Source organism: Gouania willdenowi, chromosome 9 (assembly GCF_900634775.1).
Source record: "Gouania willdenowi chromosome 9, fGouWil2.1, whole genome shotgun sequence".
NCBI classification, from domain to species: domain Eukaryota; kingdom Metazoa; phylum Chordata; class Actinopteri; order Blenniiformes; family Gobiesocidae; genus Gouania; species Gouania willdenowi.
Genome location: NC_041052.1, coordinates 23,677,389 through 23,691,653, shown reverse-complemented (window position 1 = coordinate 23,691,653; position 14,265 = coordinate 23,677,389). Strand labels below are relative to the sequence as shown.

Sequence of the window (14,265 nt, the reverse complement as noted above, 5' to 3'; positions counted from 1 at the left end):
GCGCATACGCACACAAAGACAAAGACGTTAAAGGAAGCGCAAACATAAAGCCACACGATTTGTTTCATTTGTGCAAAACCAGCCGTAAAAACTGGATTTAGGCTTAGCGGGTTACCGATGTAAAATTACTTCTCACACATGGGTTATGTAACATCAGCACATAATAATATCAAAACATGTACAATACAGTATTTGACAAAAGTTTTTCCACATCTAAAGTCGACTCATATTTTAATATAGGATAGACAATATATATGATAATATCTCTCTCTGTGCAAGTCTCTTTTGGTGTTTTTTGTTTGTTTTTGTTTTTTGTAAATACTTTATTAATTAAGCTTTCATTTCATTTTTACCCAAAATGTAATTTCAGATCTATTTATACGAAGTTATGACATGTCAAGAATATTTTCAAATGAATGGGCGTCATCAGGTGTCAATCCTCCACACCCACTTACTTCTGCAACACATATTGGATTGTGGTTCTGGCTTTTTTTTTTTGGTTGATCTATGCTGTGCTGGGCCGATGGATTTATTTATTCATTTACCCTTGTTTTATGGGTATGGGTTTTAGGATGTCAGTCACAGAGCAATAATAAAAATATTATTATTATTATTATTAATAATAATAATTATCATATATTGTACATACGGTATCATCTATCTATCTATCGATCTTCTTCTATAAAGCAAGGAATATCTGCCCCTCTCTCTCTCTCTCTCTCTCTCTCTCTCTCTCTCTCTCTCTCTCTCTCTCTCTCTCTCTCTCTCTCTCTCTCTCTCTCTCTCTCTCTCTCTCTCTCTCTCTCTCTCTCTCTCTCTCTCTCTCTCTCCTTTTCCTGCTCTCTTCTCACAAAAAATCAATAAAAATGGTGTTTAACTGATTTTTATTATGTTGAACTGACTTATTGGTCTTTATTATTCTATAGATATTGAATAATACAAATAATATAATAATAGAAATACAAAACAATAAAATACTATTCATTTACAGTGTATTTGTTTAAAGCAATTTTGTGCAATTTGTTGACTTTCTGTCCATGTAAATATTCAGGACATTAAAGAAAGTTTCAGTGAAATGTATCAATATTTTAGCCTTGCAGTGTCTAGTAGTTTTGTTTATATGATTATTGTGGACGTTATACTGTAATGTGGGAAATAAACAATGAAGCAGATATACTATCAATAAAATATATTTTTAAATATTTCATGAAGATCAAAGCACTAAAATGTAAAACTTTCTATAATAGAGGCAATACAACGGAAGAGTTAGCCTGACGTGATGACAACATGATACGTGAACGCTGATTGGCTGAAACCTCCAAAATGGTGACGCCCACATTATAAAGTGAGATTGTGTGTTTGAGTCTAAAAGTTGATGTATACAACTCCAAAGACATTTCTTATACAGATTAGTAGCAGTTTTATTATTCAGCTTTAGAGCGAGCATCTAAAGACCTTTCATGTGATTGGTTGGTTTGACTTTAACACTAATCTATCTCAGTTAGCTGACAGCAGGGACGTGCTAATGAGTGAAAACAGGCTGCTTATTTTAACATTTTCATTTGACTTGCTTTGAATGTGCAGGACTGCAGCCCTCCAGGACCAGATACAGTAGGTCCTGTTTAGTCCACATAGTTTCCTATAATGATCAAGTAGAAAGTACAGAATACAAGGTTCATCAGAGGGATTTTATGCCATGATGCATCAGGGTTTTTGTGTTTCAATTCTTTATGTACTCTACCAGTTTGTTTGAGCTAATGTATTTTGAGATTTGTTTTTCTAGGATTTTTTTTTTTTTTTTCAAATAAGTAATATATTTAATATATATTTCATTTAACACTTTTCTTTTAGTGCAACTTTTTATTTTACGTGCAAAATACATTGTGGCCGTTTTATGTCTTTTAATTGACATTTTTGCTTTTCTCTTAGTGTAGTTTGTGATAGTTTTGTGCAAGATATGAGTTTTTTGATGCTACTTTAACTTAAAAATGTATTTTTTTTGAAGTGTTTAAATTAACCTGACTTTACTATTTGTTCAATGCCTTCAGCTTTAACAATCACATCTAACTAACCGACCCGAGGCAATTTATGTGTAAAAACTGGCACTTTTAGGCTTTTTTTTTTTTTTTACCATAAAAACAAAATATAAATTACACACCTGAAACACTCTGCTGCTGATTTGATTTAGTGCTGCACTGCTCCCTGTAGGATGGAGGGGATTACTACTGTCCTTTTTAATGCTGTCTGTTGTAATATTATAAACTTTTTCCAAAATATTGACTTTCTCAATCATGTAAAACACATTTAGTTCCCCTGTGTTAACAATGTGTAAATGACACAAATAAATGTGCCTTTGACTTCCTATTTTTTTTTTACATCTATGTGCCTTCCATACAAAGTGCATTGACACAAGTCAGCCGCTAGATGGTGGACTAGAGCAAGTAAAATCAGATCACAGCTGGTAATCAATCGTGAATTTGTGCACAACTTTACCACCTGATAACATGCATGTGGCTCAGAGAGCTGAAACTAATCTGTAGATTGTTGATACTGCAAAAGAATAAAGTCCAAACCTCTGTCATCCCCTTTAATCACCGAGTTACACTTTATGCCGCCCATTGATTGGATTCAAGTCTCCAGGTTCTTCACTGATGTTTATTAACACCGTAGAACTAAGTTCAGACAAACAAAACCATAGATATTAGTTACTTTACAGAGTTAGCATTTCGTAGCATCATGGCTAACACACATGAAAACACTGAGCAGAAACTGACCACTTTAGCCTGCTCCTCAATCAATGGCAGAATCATCCCCAGCAGCAATCTTCACAGTAGAAATCACCTTTTAACCATGAACTTCTTATTTAACTGCATTCACAAACCTATAAACATTAACTTCCAGCAGCATGGAGTCAGTCATGGCGCTGCAGCTACTCCTCAGTCTCTGTGTCTAGCTTATAGAGTTAGCAGGTGCTAGTTCCTGTTTAGCATTTCAAAATAAAACAACAAAAAATATAGCTGCATTTACACTCCCACCATCACACAAAGTGTGATTCACAATGAAAAATCACATTACAATTAGAACTTTGTAAGCCATTATTGTGAATACACAAATACACTTTCAAAGACAAATCCCATACAAGACCTGCTTAATCAGCCTCAAGCATCAGTACTGTTTTGTGTACAGACCTTTCTAGGTAAACTGGCTTAGTGGTGCGTTTGCCTTTACTGTCTAGTGTTGTGTCACTAAGTAAAAGTTTCAGTTTTCTGACTCTTCCGTCAGCTCCTTGGAAGACTTCAACGACTTTTGCCACTTTCCACTGGTTTCTTGGTGCGCCATCATCTTGCAACAGGACAATGTCATTTACTTTAGCATTTCTCCTTTCCTTATTCCATTTGCTCCGTTGTTGCAGATTCAGTAAATACTCCCTTCTCCACCTAGTCCAAAATTCATTGGACAAGAACTGAACTCTTCGCCATCGTTTTCGAAGATAAAGATCTTCCTTTTGAAACTCGCCAGGTGGTGGTGAAATTATTGATGACTTCATCGTCAATATATGGTTTGGAGTTAGGGGTTCTGGCCCTAATGGATCATTGAGATTTTCTGTGGTCAAAGGTCGACTATTCACTATAGCCATCACTTCGTATAGGAAAGTTCTTAATGAAGTGCTGTCTAATCTTCCAGCAGACTGGTTTAGGATGGATGTAAGAACACTTCTTACGGTTCGAATCTGCCTCTCCCAGACACCCCCCATGTGACTGGAAGCAGGTGGGTTCATGACAAGGTTGCATCCTAAATCTTTCACACGTTCTTGCTCTGATCCTTTTAATAAAGCCTGGAGTTCGTTGCGTGCCCCCACAAAGTTTGTGCCCTGGTCACTCTGCAGCTGATACACATTGCCCCTTATGGCAATAAGGCAGCGTAATGCATTGAGGAAGGCATCGGTAGAAAGATCATCCAACGCCTCGATGTGAATGGCGCGTGAGCACATGCAGGTGAATAGGAGCCCGTATCTCTTCATTTCCTTCCTTCCATCTTTCACATAAAATGGCCCAAAGCAGTCCATACCACTGTAGGCAAATGGAGGAGTAGCTTCTACTCTCTCTGGTGGAAGGTCAGCCATTTTTTGTTCCTGACTCTGCTTTCTGAGTTTTCGGCATTTGATGCATTTGAAGATGAAAGAGGACACTTCACTACTGCACCCAATGATCCAAATTCCATTGGAGCGTAGTTCATTGATGGTCATTCCACGGCCCTGATGCTTAACCCTTTCATGGTAGTGCTTTATCAACAATCGAGATACATGATGTCCTCTGGGAAGGATAGCTGGGTGTTTTACATGGGGGTGGAGCGTTGCTTGAGTCAGTGAATGGGTTCAACTTGTTCAGCTCACTTAGCTTGGTCCCTTGCACTTCCCCCTTTTGTAAAATAGACTCTTTGAACCACACGGATAATGAAGAGTTCAGCATCTTCTCTTTCTTTAAGTGTTGAAACTTCATTGATTCTTGCAAGACCTTTAGCTTCCTTTGCAAGGCGTCTTAATCTTGCTATGGGCCTTACTGCTCTCTTCCACTCTGAAAACTTCTGAAGCCGATCTGGTAGAGACCTTTCCTCTTTTGCTTTTGTAGTGTGAACGTATGATCCTTTGATTTCCGGGTCATCCTCATCTAGTTCTCCTACCTTGGTTTCTCCTCTCTTAGGGAGGTCCCTTAGCCACAAGAAACTAGGGCCTTTGAAGCAGTTAGACTCTACCAGCTCCTTTGAAGTAAGTCCACGAGAGGCATGATCAGCTGGGTTTTCCTCTGAAGCAACATATTGCCACTGACATGGTCGTGTGCTTGATTTGATCAGTTGTATTCGGTTGGCTACGAATACATGAAATCGCCTTTCATCATTGTTAATGTAACCAAGGACGACCTTGGAATCGGTCCAAAAATATTCTTGTAGATCTATCTCCATTTCTCTCTTTAGCAGATCACTTATTCTTGTAGCCACTACTGCAGCTGAGAGTTCAAGCCTTGGGATTGTTGTTACCTTCGTCGGTGCAACCCTTGCCTTCCCCATAACAAGGGTGCAATGAACTTCCCCAGTCTTTGACACAGCCCTAAGGTAGGAACACGTTCCATAGCCAGAAAAACTAGCATCGGAAAAATGATGGAGTTCATACTGCAGAACTTCTTTGGCTGTCAACGGTATGTAGCGTCGTGGTATCTCTACCGAAGATAGATTACGGAGGTCTTGGAGCCACGCTTCCCAACGTGGCTTAAGGTCATCGGGAAGTGGATCATCCCATCCTACTTTGTCTTGGCACATCCTTTGAAGAATCTGCTTGCCTTTAAAGATTATGGGTGCTACAAATCCAAGAGGATCAAAAATTGAGGCTACCATTGACAGTACTCCTCTTCTGGTAAAGGGATGTTCTTTTACCCTTACACTGAACTGGAACATATCTGAGCCAATGCACCACTGGACTCCGAGAGCTCGTTCCATCTTGTGTTCTCCTAAAGCCAGGTCTAAGTCAGCTGCTCTCTCAACACGTTCTGATGTTGGGATTGTGGCGAGAACTTTCTTGTTATTGGTAATGAATTTATGTAAGTGGAGCTTACCAGTACTGCAGAGTTCTCTTGCTTCTCTAACAAGCTGGATAGCTTCTGCTTCACTGTCCAAACTTGTTAGTCCATCATCAACATAAAAGTTATGTTGTATGAACCTCACTGTTGCTTCACTAAACTTGTCTTTTCCTTCTGCGGCCAGGTGTTTGAGCCCAAAGTTTGCACAACCAGGTGACGATGCAGCACCGAACAAGTGAACCTTCATGCGGAACACTGATGGGGCAGATTCCATGTCACCTTTTTCCCACCACAGGAAACGAAGGTAGTCTTGGTCCTTTGAAGCAACATGAAATTGATGGAACATTCGCTCCACAACGCACATGATGGCTACTTGTCCTTTGCGAAAACGACACAAGACCCCTACAAGGGTGTTTGTAAGGTCTGGCCCGGTGAGTAGATGCTCATTCAATGATGTATTTTGGAACTTAGCTGAGCAATCAAATACCACACGAATTTTTCCCGGCTTTTGGGGGTGGTAAACCCCATGATGAGGAATGTACCACGTGGTCTGATTGTTTAGCTGTGACTCTGGAACTTTTTCAGCATCATCTCTTGTTATCATGTCATCCATAAAGGCCAAATAGTCCATATGATATTGCTTGTCTTTCTTAAGCCGTTTCTTTAGACATCTGAGTCGATGTTCCGCACACACTTTGTTATTTGGCAAACTTGGACTTTCCTCCTTGAAAGGCAATGGCATTTCATAATGCCTATTAGGCTTTTGCTTGATGCCTTCTTTCAACTTTGCCAAAAACCTTATATCTTCTTGTGACAGAACTTCTTCACTGCACTTCTCCGCAAAATCTGACTCGAAAACCTTAAGCATATCTGCTGGACTGATCATCTCTTTGACTTCAGTTCGATAAACAAAATGGACCTCGGATTTGAGCCCCATAGAGGGCTTTGTGTTGAGCAGAACTTTCTTAATGATGACACGATGGCTGACACCAATTTCATCTTCCGGGTCACAATCAAAATCAGTGCTGCTGCAGCCAATAATACTCCAACCTAAAACAGACCTTTGCGCATATGGCTGGTTTTCACTGCCTGTGACGACATCTCTAGGAAGTAAAGCTCGTGGACAATTATAGCCAATCAACAATCCAACTTCACAGTCGAGCTCAGGAGACATTTCATCTGCCAAATGTTTTAAGTGAGACCAATTTCTTGCAGTTGAGCTTGTGGGAATGTGGGATCTGTTTGCTGGTATGTATTCTCTGGTATAAGTTATTGGAAGTGTGATTTTAGTGTCAGAGTTGATGCCTCTTACTTGCAATCCTTGCATTCTTTGGCTTTTTACCACCTTTGATTTTGATGTTATTGTTGAAATCTGTAGTTTTATTGGTTCTTGTTTGACACACAATTTTTCTGCTGTATCTTTCAAGATGAAGGTGGTGTCGCTCTGACTATCAAGTAAAGCATAAACTAAAATTTCCTTTTCTGGTTCATTTTGTGAGGAGACGTAGACTGGAACAATGGAAGAAGTATGAGTGTTGCTCTTCTCTTGAACAACTCGATTAGAAGTAGCGAGCTGTGTTTCTGTACATTCTGATTGATGGGTTTTGTGTTCTTTGTTTTCATTTGACCTGTCTTCTTTCTTCTTTACTTCTTGTTCTTTCTTACCATAATCACGATGTAAGCAAGTGGGATGGCGTTTGTCACATAAAGCACACACACTCCTGAATGTACAAGCTTTGGAGTTATGGCCAATCTTCAGGCAGCCAAAACACAACTTCTCCAATCTCACAAAGTTAACCCTTTCTTCGACTGGTTTTTCCATAATTTTGCGACACTTATGGAGTGTATGGCCTGTCCTTTTGCAGAAAATGCATGCAATGCTTGTCTTCTCACTTGTGTTTGTGGTAAAAGTCTTCACACTGAAGTTTTGATTTCGATGATGTTTGGACTGTTCTCTTTCGGTTTGTTTTGATCTTTCTTGCTCAGTTGGCTTTACTGCATATAATGATGTAATAGGGTTGCACGCAATTCTAGCTTCCATGTTGAGGAATCTTACAAAGTGTTTGAACTCAGGAAACATGTTGTGATGATCTTGGTAAATTGTGGCCTCTCTATTCCAGCGAGAAGTCAACCAGTCTGGTAGTTTGACTGTGATCCTTTGGTTTTCCACACAGTCATTCAGTGTTAGTAGACCTTGTATATATGGCATAGCTGATTCTACACAGCTCAAATAATCAACAAAGTCACGGAGATTTTCACTTTCTTTTGGACCAATTTTAGGCCATGCGTGTATTTTATCACGATATGACTTAGCAACTATGAATGAATTACCAAATCTATCCTCAAGTATGTCCCAGGCGGCTCGATAAGCTGTTTCTGTTCCTACAAAGAAATGGCCTTCAATAGCTCTCTTGGCTGAGCCACCAACATACTTGCGTAGAAAGAAGAGCTTTTCTTGAGTTGGCAGGTTATTTCGATCTATCAGTGTACAGAAGGAAAGTTTCCAATCACGGTACTTGAGTGGATCTCCCTTAAAGATCTCAAGTTCTGGGATTGGAACTCGGTTAGCTGTGATTGCTTCAGCGAGAGCTTTCACAAGGTTATTGGAAGCCTCACTGGAGGTTGGAAAGGGTTGAGTGTTGGGAACTGAAATGGATGAGGTTTGTTGCATGAGCGGGATTGTGGTTTGGATTATGGGTTGACTTAGCTTGGCTTGTTGTGCAGGAGGAGCTTGGGAAACTGGTGCTTGATGGGAGGGAACAAATGGGTCGATTAAAGGGTTAAGTGTTGGCATTTGGTGGAAAGATTCTGAATAAACTTGAAACCTCGCCTGTGCTGCGACATGGCCCTTAAGTTCTTCTAGTCTTTCTACTTCTCTTCTTTTCACTTCCAGTTTAATTTTTCTATCGGCACTTTCGGCCACAAACTGAGCTCTTTTTCTAGCACTTTCAGCTTCAATTTCCCTTTCTTTAGCTTCTCTCTCTGCTTTTAGGATTTGTTCTTCAACCTCAAGTCTGTGGATTTCTTCTCTTTGTTGATGTTGTGCATTTGTTATCTTTATCACTTCTTGTGTAGCTACAACTTCAGCTGCTGCTTGTTTTGCATTCAGGGACAGGATAGAAGAATGTCTGGATGCTTTAGAAGAAGACTTTGACATAGCGGTTTGAGCTGAGTTGATACTAGACACTGTGCTGTCAAAAACTGACTTAGCATCAGGCCAAGATATATCATCTAATTTATCACCAGTGCGAAAGTATTGGGCGTTTACATTCGCAAACCTAGTGAATGCTTGGCATGTGTCATTCATTCTTCGGATGTCAGGTTTGGGACTTGAAATTGCTCTTATTTCAAGGTAAACATTGTCGATATCCACTTGAATTGTGTTGATTGTATTTACAATCTCATCAATCAGATCATTTCCATCACTGTTCTTAATCGACCGTTTTAAGCCATTAATGTGATACTTCCATCTTCTGTACATCTTTACAAAACTCATGTTTAGATTCTTCAGTTTTTCATCTATTAAGGCCTTTCCTTTTTCTGTTAACTTTCTTGTGCGTCCAGTTTTCCTAATTTCTGGAGGTAGGTGTGTGTCTTCTGCACCAACCTGAGATTGTGCATCTTCGACTTCCTCCCCAGCGTCGTCATGCTCTGGTAGTGTAGTTTGCTCTGTGTCACCATCTTCTTGAAGGTCTTCATTGGTGGCCTCTTCAGTTGGCAGAAAAATATTTTCTTCAGTGTGTGACATTTTTAATGTGTAGTGTATGAAAATGATATATGTGGTTCTCTTTTATGTGTAAATATAAATAGCATGAAATGTTGAAAATGAAATTATATGTAAAGATGAATCTCTTTCATTTACATAGCTTAATCTTTGCGCAATACACATCAAACATTCCAAATATTAGAACAACAAACTTCAATAAATGTGAAATAAATGGCAACTAACACAGCGTAAATCTTGGTACAGTCTATGTATAAATGAACTAACTCGCTGAACAATGCTTAATATCAACTTAAAATGTCTTCAACTTAACTGGGAAAATGATTAACTTGTTTTTTTTTTTTTTTTACTTCTACTTTTCTTTAATTAAATAATAAACTGCAGGAAAAAGGTCCACTGCTGCCTTAGGAAATGCACATAAAATGCACGTGTGCGTAAACTTAATGGCAGCTTACAAGTACTTGTGCTACTTTCAAGACGCTTTTCTTAACGTGCTTGCTTGTGTAGCCTTGTTCACTTGCCCCTTAGATTCACACGAACAGTTCATGAGCTAGCCTTTCTTTACCACACGTGGCCTGCAGCTGTCGTCTTCATCCGCACAGTCTTCCCCGACGCAGAAGTGTTCTACTATGCCGCCCATTGATTGGATTCAAGACTCCAGGTTCTTCACTGATGTTTATTAACACCGTAGAACTAAGTTCAGACAAACTAAACCATAGATATTAGTTACTTTACAGAGTTAGCATTTCGTAGCATCATGGCTAACACACATGAAAACACTGAGCAGAAACTGACCACTTTAGCCTGCTCCTCAATCAACGGCAGAATCATCCCCAGCAGCAATCTTCACAGTAGAAATCACCTTTTAACCATGAACTTCTTATTTAACTGCATTCACAAACCTATAAACATTAACTTCCAGCAGCATGGAGTCAGTCATGGCGCTGCAGCTACTCCTCAGTCTCTGTGTCTAGCTTATAGAGTTAGCAGGTGCTAGTTCCTGTTTAGCATTTCAAAATAAAACAACAAAAAATATAGCTGCATTTACACACTTTATCAACTCTCCACTACAACAACAGTTCCCCGACGCGTGAAAGCCTCGTACAGGCGCATGCGCACTAATAGCGCAGTAAATATTTGCACGTATACGTATAATATTTTGCTACCTTAAATTTGCCAACTATGTTAAACACTAATTATAACCCTAATCCTAACCCTAACCCTAAAAATTAAAGGAAATATTCTTGCCTTTTTTTTCAACATGACAGACGCGCATGCGCAGTTTGCTAGGTGCGCATGACCTTTGTCTATCGTAGGAAACTTTCCGGTAGAATTATTTTTCACTACGCCGGTGTCACATAGTTTAACTCCGTACTGAGATTATAAATGATTAAAATGCGCATATATAATCTCAGTACGATGCAATCTCAGTACACGACACCGGCACTAAGCAATGTAGTGCCCTAGGCAAGATTTTATTCACACAAAAACCCGATTATCTTTGTTTTTGACCGTTTTATTATTAGATAACAATAACTAAATTGAAATTCTGCACTGAAAAAATAGGCTTCACATATAATAATGAATGAAAAAAAAAACACTAAACATTAATTTCATATATATTTATGTGCTTTGCAATGTCATGTATTAAATTAATGTGGCCTTGTTCTTTCATATTCACACATATTAACAATTACATTTTATACAGTCTATGCTACAGGTCGATCATTTAGCCATCTTTTTCTATTTAAGATTTTCTGGCACATTATACTATTGATGGAGAGAAAACATATTCAATGCACACTTTTCCATTTTACCCCACAGTATTCAAGCTACTTTCTTTTTATCTGAGTGTTGGAATCATCTTTTTTTTTTTTTTTTTTTCATTGAAATCCATGAAAATGAGAAGGTGCACTTTTAATTTGAAACTCCTTCATTGATTTTTATTGTGTTGAACTGAGTTATTTTTCTTTATTATTCTATAGATATTAATACCAACTTTGTCTTTCTGTTTTATGGGAAACAAGTAAATGTTCACATTTATTAAAGTATCATGTTTGCTGCACTGAAAATAAATTAAACTGTGTCTGTAAGCAAACAAGTAGCGTAACACTGACAATGATCCAGCAATCATTCTGTGTCCAAACAGCTGGCTAAATAGTGCAGGAGGCTTGATTGGGAACGGGCCACACCTGGGTGGAAAACATGAGGCAGCTAATCACTCACAACCCAAATACGCTGACATCACTGTGAGGTTCCAGGAATACCTGGAACACAAAGACAAGAGTTAACGCATGAAACTAGACATGAAAACAGATTAAACAGAGACTCAGGAAGAACAAAAAGACGACCACAAGGAGCGTTAAGTTTGGGCCTCTCTGCTAAGGATGCTGCCCCCCGGGACTGGACTATGGATAAGCGGCAGAAGATGGATGGATGGACTCCTAAAACACCAAAGCCAACAACAAACCTGACAGAAAAATATACAAAAAAAACTCACAGCAAAAAAATGACCAGAAAAATACTTAAAATGAACTTTTTGTACGTGCCTGTATTGAACAAAATGGAACTACTTTATTTAAATATATGATTTAATTAAAGATGTTAAAGATGCGCTTTTATTTTTGAATACAGACACATGTAATATATAAACAAATACATATGAAAAAGCATGCATAATTGAGGAAATAAATATGAAAATATGGTAACAAAGACATGAAAAATTAATTATTTATTTATTTACTCAAGTATTTATTAAATTATCTTTTTTAAATTTATGTGTGCATTTATTTATTTTGATAGATACCTTTAATTCAGAGCCGGGATTCATAAAACCATATAAACAAACACAAAATAATTTGTACAATATAAATTATTATTTTGGACATATAATGTATTTGTAATTGCGTCATTGTTTTGTATGAAACAAACAAAAGCTGAGGTGAAAATGTATTGAATCAACATATTTGAGCATTTCAAACTGAAAGTGGCAATAACACAAACAACACCGTTTCAGGAACACAGAAGGACAAAGTTACTGTAAGCAAAGAATATCTAAATATATTTGTGTTGACATCGCAGGGCGGCAACACACACGCACACACACACACACACACACACACACACACACACACACACACACACACACACGCACACACACACACACACACACACACACACACACACACACACCTGCTGTACAAATAGCCAAAAATGGTGTGAATTTTGTGTTTTGAGCGACCACTGAGTTACAGTATTGTGTTTGTTTGTTTCCTGTTTAATTCTTCATTGTGTAGCAGGATGGAGTCTGCTGCCTCCACAGCTGGCGCGCTGATTAGTGGGCGGTGCCCCTGACAGCGCTGCGTACTTATGGCTCTGCACACACCTCTGCTGATGACTTCCTGCTTGGTAGATGTAGCGGAGTGGCTTGGCGACGTAAGGCTGCAGTGATCTGCTTTAAGCAAGTTTCTCCGGCATCTATTGGGAGTTTGACACCGCTCCAGAGGTGAGCATGGTTTGTTCTGCTTCCTCTTCCGATCACTGGCACGCACGGACACTCAGTTCATGTGGTGTGTCTGCAGCACGGAGCGCATTGGAAAGCGGATGGTCTGGCGGACACGCTGCTTCTGTCTGGCTCGGCACGAATCTACCACCGTCTCCGAGGTAGGCTTGCTCGTTCTCCTGTGGCTGCTCCGTGTTATAAGTTAGCACCAACATGGGCTTTATTTTTGTCTAGCTCTCTGTGCAGCGTGAGCCGCTATTATCGCGGCTCCCGACTCCTCCCACTCCAGCTTACCGTCTGTAAGTGTGGAACTCATAAATAACATCATGGCTAGACTTGGTGCTTGAAGTTTAAATGTTTTGTTTTAGGCTCAAAGCCACTGTGTGCAGCCCCTTAAAACCGGCTGCCACTCCCCCTCAGACCTGCTGTTTTGCTGCTCTGTGTCGTACGGCCGGAGTTGGATCTCTTCATCTCCAGGATTCATTTATATCAGCATTATGAGATTGGCTGGTGTTTAATGCAACTGTCTTTTGGTGGTTTTAATCCACCTTGGTTCCGATTTTAATATTATTGTTGTGGGTGGGTATTTTATCCTCTGTTTTCACTATAGTCTGTTCAGGGATCAGCCCTCCGCACCTGCCCGATTGGCCCATCCCTCCAGGGGGCAACAGGCTAAGTGTTATTTTGTCATTGTCTGTGTCTGCATTGTATGTTTATATTTTAGTGTTTCGTCTGTCTTGCCAAGAGAGTTGTTGGTTTCTTGAGTTGTCATTATTTTCTGATATACATTAATTTCTGTATTTTTATTTCTTTCTCATGTTCATTTTGATGTCCTATTGCTGGGTGTATTAATTGTTTTTCTTTGGTTTGCCAGGAGCTGCGGGCCTCTGGTGCGTGGCAGCCAGATCCCCTGGTGGTGGTGTTTCCAACCTCGTGTGGTGTCCTTGGTTTGGTGTGTCACGTGGTGTTTTAGGTTGTGCCCTTGTTCCCCCCCTGGCTGCCGTGGTAAGTCCACCTCCCTGCTCCCTGTACCGCCACCTCTGCCTCTGGTTATTCCCCAGCAATAGCGACACCTTTAGTTTGGTTTAAATATTGATTGTCTTTTTGTTTCATTTGGTTATAATAAAAGGCATTTTGTTGTACGAGAAATCACGCCTCCAGCCCTGATTTGTAAGCCGACCTGTGGGACCTTAACCTTAGTTGGTTTTAGCTATCTCCAGGGGCGAAATTCCCCTGGTGGCGTTGTCACAACTTTCCATTCTGCCACAATTGTAAATGTTACTTATGAATTGAGTTTTGATTTAGATGTTGTATATCCATTAATATGGTTGTTACAGTATATGTTAGTTTTTGTTCTTTATCAGGTTGTTATAATTATCATTATTATTATAATCTTTTTTTTTTAAGTTCACTGTATTGTTTTTTTCTTGGATTTGAGTAAATATCCTAAAAAGAGCAAATCTAAGTAT

At 39.3% G+C, this 14,265-nt stretch overlaps 1 long non-coding RNA gene across 2 annotated transcripts; it reads left to right on the top strand.

Annotated features, from left to right (window-relative positions):
* Window positions 1-12,622: 12,622 nt before the first annotated feature.
* LOC114470182 (uncharacterized) lies at window positions 12,623-14,055 on the top strand. Of its 2 annotated transcripts, XR_003674839.1 has the most exons (4): window positions 12,623-12,799; window positions 12,876-13,095; window positions 13,165-13,474; window positions 13,671-14,055. It is a non-coding gene; the product is annotated as an uncharacterized LOC114470182 (long non-coding RNA). The 2 variants fall into 2 exon arrangements; XR_003674838.1 differs by having other exon boundaries at window positions 12,876-13,474.
* Window positions 14,056-14,265: the final 210 nt, after the last annotated feature.